Here is an 8,604-nt window from a genome sequence, read left to right on the forward strand (position 1 = left end):
GGAGTGGAGGACTCTATGGACTGGAAGTAGGTCAAGTGACCGAACCACTATAAATCTGTTGGTGTGATTTTTCTGTTTACTGCACTTTACTTATATTTTGCATCTTATAATTGCTATAACTGCTTGGTGAAAATTTTATTCTAGATCTTTGTTGTGTGATTTAAAATTCTATAATTTATATTACAATCATATTTTAATCACTTATTTCTACTTCAAGTTAAGTTTTGTTTAAAAAAAATTAATTAGAACTCCTATTTATGTTTGTTTCTTTATTTTGAAAAATTTTAATTCACCCCCCTCTTGGCAGATCTCATACTTTCATAAAGTAGATTGCCTAGCCAAATTAGCCAAGGATATGGCAAACACTGACGAGGAGATGTATATACCAATCATGGTTCATGACCATCGGGTCTTTGAGCCTGTAATCTTGCAATTCTCGTAGGTAGAAGGAATATTAGATTCAAGCCAGCATGATGCAACCCTAATAGATCCTCAACCTCCAAAACAAATCACTATTGAAAATAAACCAGAAGTACATGATGTAATCAAGAGATGTAAAACTAGTAGATGCTCAGAATCATGGTTGAATTGCCTCGATGTTGAGGAAGGTGATGATTAGAGGCAACCTTTCATAGACTATTTTAAAGAAAGCAAAATCCTAATGAATAAATCTCTAGCCACATAAATTTGAAAGAGAGCATTATGATATATATTCATAACGACATGCTGTATCGTCAAGCTTTTGATTAAATATGGCTAAGGTGCTTAGGGACTAAGGAAACTGATAAAGTAGTAGTAGAAGTCCATAAAGGACTTTGTGGCACACATCACTCATGTCCCAAAATGATCGCTAAAATCAAGAGAATGGGTTACTATTGGTAAACAATGGTCAGATATTGCATTTCCCATGCTAAGAGGTGCCACAAATATTAGATCCACGATAATATTATACATCAACCACCAAATCCTTTGCACCCAATAATAGCATCCTAGCCATTTGAATGCTTGGGCATATATATAATTAGGCCGATAGATCCACTATCTTTAGCTGGACACTACTTTATTGTGTCAGCAACAGACTTCTTCTCAAAGTGGATAGAAGCGGCTCCATTCAAAGAAGTCACATCCAAGCATGTGATTAATTTATTTACCCATAGCATTGTCTATAAATTTGGTGTACCACACCACATAATATCGGATATTGGTATGGCTTTTAAAATTACAAAAATTTATAAGTTTGTTGATCAACATAAGATCGATTGGTGATACTCATCAATATATAATCCAAGAGTAAATGGTCTGGTAGAGGGCTTCAACAAAATACTAGTGAAATTACGGAAGAAGATCCTCGCTAAAAATAAAAGAGAGAGCATATAAAGATCGTAGAAGCAATGTGGGTATATAGTACTACTTACAAGATGCTGATAATAGCCACTCCTTATTCGTTAGTGTTTGAAGTTGAAGCCATATTTCCACTAGAAGTTAAACTACCGTCACTCCGGGTAGCAATCCATAATGATCTCACTCAAGAGCAAAATACTTGTTTGTGAAAGGAAGATCTTGATGAAATTAGATTGCAAGCTCAATAAAACTTGGAAATCTACTAAGAAAGAATGGCAAAATCCTTTGATCGGATGGTGCATCCTCAGGCATTTCAAGAAGGGGAATTGATTTTAGTGCTTAGAAGGCCAATCATCCCACACCAAAAAGTCAGTGGCAAGTTCGTATCCAACTGAGAGGGACCATTTGTCATCGAGAAGGTATTTTAAGGAGGGGCTTATCAGTTAATCAACCTGAAAGGTGAAAGACCTATGTTGATGATCAACAGTTGATATCTAAAGAAATACCATGCATAAAATTATTCAAGAAAATGTTGTGTTCGATGTGTCATGTATTTTGTACATATTTGTTACCACATATGCATTTTATATTTTAAAATTCTCTTATATAATAAGAATATATTTCAAAGTCTCCCATAACACTAGGGGCATTTTAAATATTTATTCAGGTCAACATCACGCGACATGTCGAAATTCCTAAATAAATATTTAAATCTAAAAATGCAAAGCCTATCTAAAGTCTCCCTATGAGATATGATATGCACTGAGATACCAAAATAAATATTTAAATCTAAAAATTTTAAATTTATACTGCTTTTGAAATATCCCTACGAGATATGGGGCATTTCAAAATATTTATTTAGGTTAACATCGCGCTGCATGCCGAGATCCCTAAATAAATATTTAAAATTATCAATACAAATATTCTTTCATGCTAAAGAATATAACAATCTTCTTTTTCAAATTATATGCTTCTTTTTTAAAGTATATGCAGATGATCTAAAAGTTCAAGATAACTTCCCCAACGTACAAAGACTCAAAAGTCAAGAAAGAGATTTTTGTGACTACACACTCCAACAAATTGGGCCAGAACTGTTTGAAATCTTTTAGCAACCTAAAGCTTAAGGTTTGAATGGATATAAAAGGCCGGATCCAGTAAGCCCAAATATGTCCGGATCATTGGCAACTCCGTCTACTCAATACTCCAAAAGAAATGTCATAGTAGTAGAACCCCCACTTCATCAACCTGTTAGTAGGGACTATAGGAAGTATGAAGGCTAATTTAATGCAAAAAAATTCAAGTGATCATAGCCTACCAAATTCTCCTAATTGATCGGAGAATCAAAGTTCCATTGGTAGGAATGGGTTGCAACAAACTACCGAATGCTCGTAGGCTCTAAATCTTCAACCATAAAGAACTCTAAATCTACTAATTTAGCATATTCAGTATTGGAAAGCACATTTCTCATAGGTCAAATCTAAAGCCTGAATGTGTGTAAAAGGTTAGATCCATCAAATCCAAATATGGTTGCACTGGCAGCTCCGTCTACTCAACACATCATAAGAAAGACCACAGTAGAGGAAACCCTATCTCAACAACTAGAGGATGAAGAGCTATCAAATCTTAGCTTGCCCAATCTAATGAATTCAAGTGACTCGGATTAAAGTCCCCTCCAGTGGTTAAGGATCAAGATACTACCCATATTTGGTACTATCAGCCAAATCGAAAACATGTAAATCCTTCAACAAATCCATAAAGCACAAAGCTAGGATAGAAAGAATTTTTCTTCAGTAAGTCCCTCAAAGCACAAAGAAAATGACAAAAGAAATTATTACAAAGTTCATATAAAGCTTAAAGTTGAATTAAGTAGATTTTACCATCAACAAATCCGTCATACATAAAGCTCTTGACCAATGACTTTTCACCATAGACCTAATATAAACCTAAGGATTTAGGTCACTAGCATATACCCCATCATCAAGCCCACTAAAGCAAGAAGCAAAGGTCTGAATGTACAAAAACCACCTGATAAGTCAGTAAAGATAAATTCGGTGATTCTCCATCAATGTCCGCAGCATAAAGCACAGGACAGAAGAGATTAAAATCTCACGACTCAATCTAAAGATATAAAAGAAGCATCCTGAATGATACCTATAAATGTCCATAAAAACTAGAGAAATTTTAAATATTTATTTAGGTTGATATTGTGTTGCATGTCAAGATTCCCAAATAAATATTTAAATTTTCTTAAAAAAAGATAGTTAAAGGAGGGAAGAATGGAAGATCCTTCATAAACTGAATGTGCTATCAGCATATAATACAATTTAAGAAAAATACAATTAGTTTAAGAGATAACAAAGTCCCGCCATATAATGAATCTACAAAGCTCGAGCAAAGTCTAAATAATGCTTATATGTATACAGCATAAATGTCACATCCATACATAATTATAAAAAATAAGAATGTTCAGCATATACAAAAAAGCTAAATATAAAGGAAACAGTGGTGTAAAAGAAGAGCATAAAGTGACGATGCTACCTACTATCATTCATCTATGAAGTAACACTCTAGGGATCTGAGTGTGAAGTACTCTATCATTATCTCATTGATTTCTACTTGAACGAGACCAAATATGTCAACAATATTGAAGATTATAAATGCATCTAAACATCTATGAAGGCATGGAGATGGACTCTTGGAGATCTACAGAATGGAAATCTTAGTGTGACATCCAAGAAAACTTTTAGATATTCACTAAATGAAAACCTTAGTGCGATATCCAGAGCAAATATCTGGAGATCCATAAGGTTAATCAGCATGCAATAAACATAGTTCACTCTAGACATGTACCATCTTTATTGGGGGGCATTTATTGACCTTAACATCAAATGATAAAGAAAATTAAAATAAAAATATATAATGCAAAGTACCTGCACTGTTCAGTGACTTATACCTAAACTCTGAGCAAATCCTATAAAAATCTTGATCTCATAAGCTACAGTGTCATAGATCTACAAGTAGAGCTGAATAGCAGAAGCCCATCCTTGCATGCGTAGATTTTCCTTAATCGTGTGCTTTGTCTCAACTCTTCTCCAGCTATTGTTAAAACAAGCAGTAATCGAAGCTTTTTTGGTTGCTACTTCTCCTTCTACGCACATCTTCTCTATCCGATTAAATTTCCTCAAGCTGCAAGAAGCTCTGACCTCCATAGCCATGTTCAAACTCCCATCATTGCTTTTAGTTCCCTAAAGGTAGCCGACCCATTTAGAGTGTCGAAGCCTTGCCCTATCTACTTTGTACAAGTCATATCTCCACCCCTTCCTTATTTGTAAGCACCTTTGGTTAAGAGAGAAAGAGAGAGAGAGAGAGAGAGAGAGAGAGAGAGAGAGAGAGAGAGAGACTAACCTCAATCCTCCCTACCCTAGCTATAAGTCATCAGACTTCTCCCACTCTTCTTATTGGATTGGAGGCAATGACAGGAGCTAGCTCATTACAAAAGTAGCCATCTTCCTTTCCACAAACTTCATCGATAATGATAGGAGTTAGATTTTATGAAATTTTGTGCATCATCATCATCACCAATCGCCAAGGTATAACTCCCTAAACTTAAAATCCTACTATCGGCATTTATGTTGAGATGGAAAATCAACCCATGCACACTTTTTTTAGCGTGGTGGGAAGGGAACCATGTACGACACCTATGGAAAGGTAGGTAGAACCCCATCATTGGTGTTAGAAACACACCAAAAAATCACCCATCCATGCTTTTCTCTAGCATGGTGGGAAGGAAACCAGATGTGATGCCTATGGCGAGGCGGGGACAAATATAAAATTGTGCTTTTTTAACTGGTGCTCGAATACCCATGTACGCCTTTCTCTAGCATGGTAGAGGATGAAGACTACCACCGTGATGTCTCACGACATCAACCATAAATGCTTTACTCTAGTGTGGCCAAAGGCCAATTTTTGTGATTTCCCTTAAACGGGAGTGACGCCAGGAGGCTGCCAATATTTTTGGTGAACATAAGACTGTACTTGGACTTCAATAAACTTACACAAAATGAGCTCAATTTGAATTTGAAATGAATCTTGAACTAAAATTTGAGCAAAAAAAATATAAGACTTGAACACAAATGAGCCTGAATTGAAGCTCGACTTGATTTGAACATTAAGCTGGCGTGGCTTGAATATTTGTGTTGGCTCAAGAAAAATGGCACAAATGCATGAATCTCACTTTGCAGCTGTAGGATTTAATTTTGCTTAAGTCATATTGAAATTAACCATATTCCTCCTGAGGATAATGTCAGGGTTTAAAGATCTGGGATCCTTACTTCTCATAAGCGCAAGCACTCATAGTTAATTACCCCTCTTAACACATAATAGAGAACTCTCGATTAAGGATGAATAAATTTTAAATATTTTTAATCTCAAATAATGGGAAAATGGAGGTAAACCTGATTAAGATCTCATAGATTTTAGTCTGCCAACACTAACAATCATTGACCGCAGTGTACAAGGAATTTGATTAGTAGCCGTGGGTTGCCTCCTTTAAAGGATCCCGAGTAGATTGAAATGGTTAAATAAAAGTTTTAATTTTGTTGTGTGTTTTAGGGTTTACATCAAACTAGAATGCCCAAAATTTGATTTAGTTTGGGATTTATGACTCCATTTAGAAGTAACCTAGGAGTTTGGATTGGAGCAAGACTTATGGCTTCCTTAGGAAATAGCCCAAGTATTTAGATTTAGGTTGGGGCTTATGACTTTCATAACAAGAAACCTGAGGATTTGATTTGGAATGGAGCTTACTATTCTATATATGAGTAACCAAAGGATGGGTCTTACAACCTAACTATACAGCAAGGATGCCCGAAAATTTTAATTATTTGGGTAAGACTTATTATTTCCCTTAAGAAGTTGCCAAAAAAGATGGGTCTTACAACTTAATTCTTTAGACTAAGATGCATATATATTTAAATTGAATTTTTTGGGTTTTAGGATCATTGCTCTTTATTTAAAATTTTTCCTAAAATGTGGGCCTTACGACTTTTCTTAGAAGTTGCCCAATAACAGACCTTACAACCTAATCATATAGACTAGAATGCCCATAAATTTTAATTGGAAGGTTGGTTGGAAGATTCCGTGGCTTTCTTAGAAGTTTCTTAGTTATTTGTAAGAGTGCTAGGGTTGTTATACTTTATTTTAAAAGTATCTCTAACACATGGGACTTACGACTTCACTTAGAGTGGCCCATTGGTGGGTCTTACAACTTAACCCTATAGGCTAGGATGCCCAGAGGTTTTAATTATTTAGGTTGGAGATCCTATGATAGAAATTCTATATGAGTTCAACATAGGAATCATAATTACAATATTTCAAAGCATTATTTAAAGATGAACTTCTCTTGAAGCTTTTGCCTTAAATTTTTAATAAGAGTTATCCTTGTGACTATATTTGGGTAAGGACTTACGGCCTCTACTAAAGGGAACCTAAAGATTTTAATTAGATAGGTATTATTTCTTTCTTGGAAGTAATCTAATGATGGGTCTTACAACCTAGCCCTCTATGCTAAGTGGCCTGAGTTGTGGGTCTTACAACCAAGCCCCATAAACTAGGCTGCCCAAATGAGGGGTCTAGGGTTGTATTATCACCTAAACATTTCCCTCATAAGTTGGACTTACGAATTCTATCACAAGTAGACGATTTTTTAATTGGTGGTTGGCGTTAGGTTAAGTTTTACCTAAAATTTTCTCTTCAGATCGGGCTTACGACTTTCCTATGAAAGTTGTCGGGTAGTGGGTCTTACAACTAAGTTTTTATAAACAAGGCTGCCCATTAGTTTTAAATTTGATTGTGTGTTTGTTGTGTTGACATTAGTGTTTTGAAAGGCTTGACACTTGCGTTAGTATTTTAGTTATTCTGTATTCATAGCCTTTTTCCTACTATAGTAATCCACTACTCCCTCATTTTTTCAGTATTGTTGCTCTGCTAGTTTTTCAATACTTAGCTTTTCTTTCTTTATAGTACTTTGCTTTATTAGTAGTGGCTTAGATTTATCAGCATTTATGTATTCATAGCCAATAGTTGTAGTACCTAGGGCTTGCAATTGCAGAGGATAAAGTCCATAAGTAGATGTAGGAGTTCGTACAGTAGGGATCTTTGGAGAATTCTATGGAGGTTCTGAGAGTTGTATTGATTTGAGAGTTGTATTGAGTTAAAAATTATTGGAGAGCGTGAGAGGATTGTTTTGAGAGCTTGTATATGTCTGATTAGTGGAAACATTATTTATCTTCATGCATTTCTGCATTTTCATTCAAAAATTAATTTCATTAATCAACTAATCAAAAAAATCAAATTTTTTAGTTAATTGTATTGATCTAAATTTTAAAATTTTTAGATTTTTAAAATTCTCAGACCCAAAGGTTCCGTTTAAAAGTGCTCTCACATTTTAAAATTTCTCGAATTTTAGATTTTTTTTATTAAAAATACTCTCGGACTTTAAAACTTTCAAATTCCAAATGCTCTCAATTTTGAAATGCTATAACAATTCAAAGTATTCCACTTAATGTTACTTGCATTAGAATCTCTTAAGGAGAGATCTCATTTAGAGACGTTTGAAACAATCTCATTTAAAGATATTCAAGGTTTCTTAAAAAAAAAATCTTTGGCCTTAAATGATACCCAACAAGTTCTCACTTATGTTGACTGGCACTTAGAAGAAAGATGAGAAGCAACATAATTTCATTCTTACTTATCATAAGTACAAGTACAAAGTGATTAAAAAAATTCATTATTAAAAAGACGATGATGATGTATATTGAGTTTTACACTTGTCATGAATCCATTAGGGACTTTCATTGATGATTTTAATCGTTCCAAAATTAATTAATAATTTTGATTAATTTAATCAATTAATTTTTTATTAAGTATTAATTAACTAAATTAGTTAATTACCATTTAAATATTAATTTTAACATTTTAATTGAATTCAAATTAAATTATTCACCATAATTTTAAGTAAATTTTGATAACCTCCCAGAGTTTCCTCCCAATCGAGGGAGAAATCGGGATGGCACTGTCATAATTTCTTTCTACCCGAACCTAAGGTCAACAGCATAGATCCTTCGAATTTAAACCATCACACTAGGATCTAAGATCGATTACGTGGGGTTTTCAAATTTTATTTCATCCCGCCCATATCTAAGATCAATGGCGCGGGGGATTCAAATTTAAAACCATCCACCCGGATTTAAGATCACGATGCGA

Source organism: Dendrobium catenatum, unplaced genomic scaffold (assembly GCF_001605985.2).
Source record: "Dendrobium catenatum unplaced genomic scaffold, ASM160598v2 fragScaff_scaffold_323, whole genome shotgun sequence".
NCBI lineage: Eukaryota > Viridiplantae > Streptophyta > Magnoliopsida > Asparagales > Orchidaceae > Dendrobium > Dendrobium catenatum.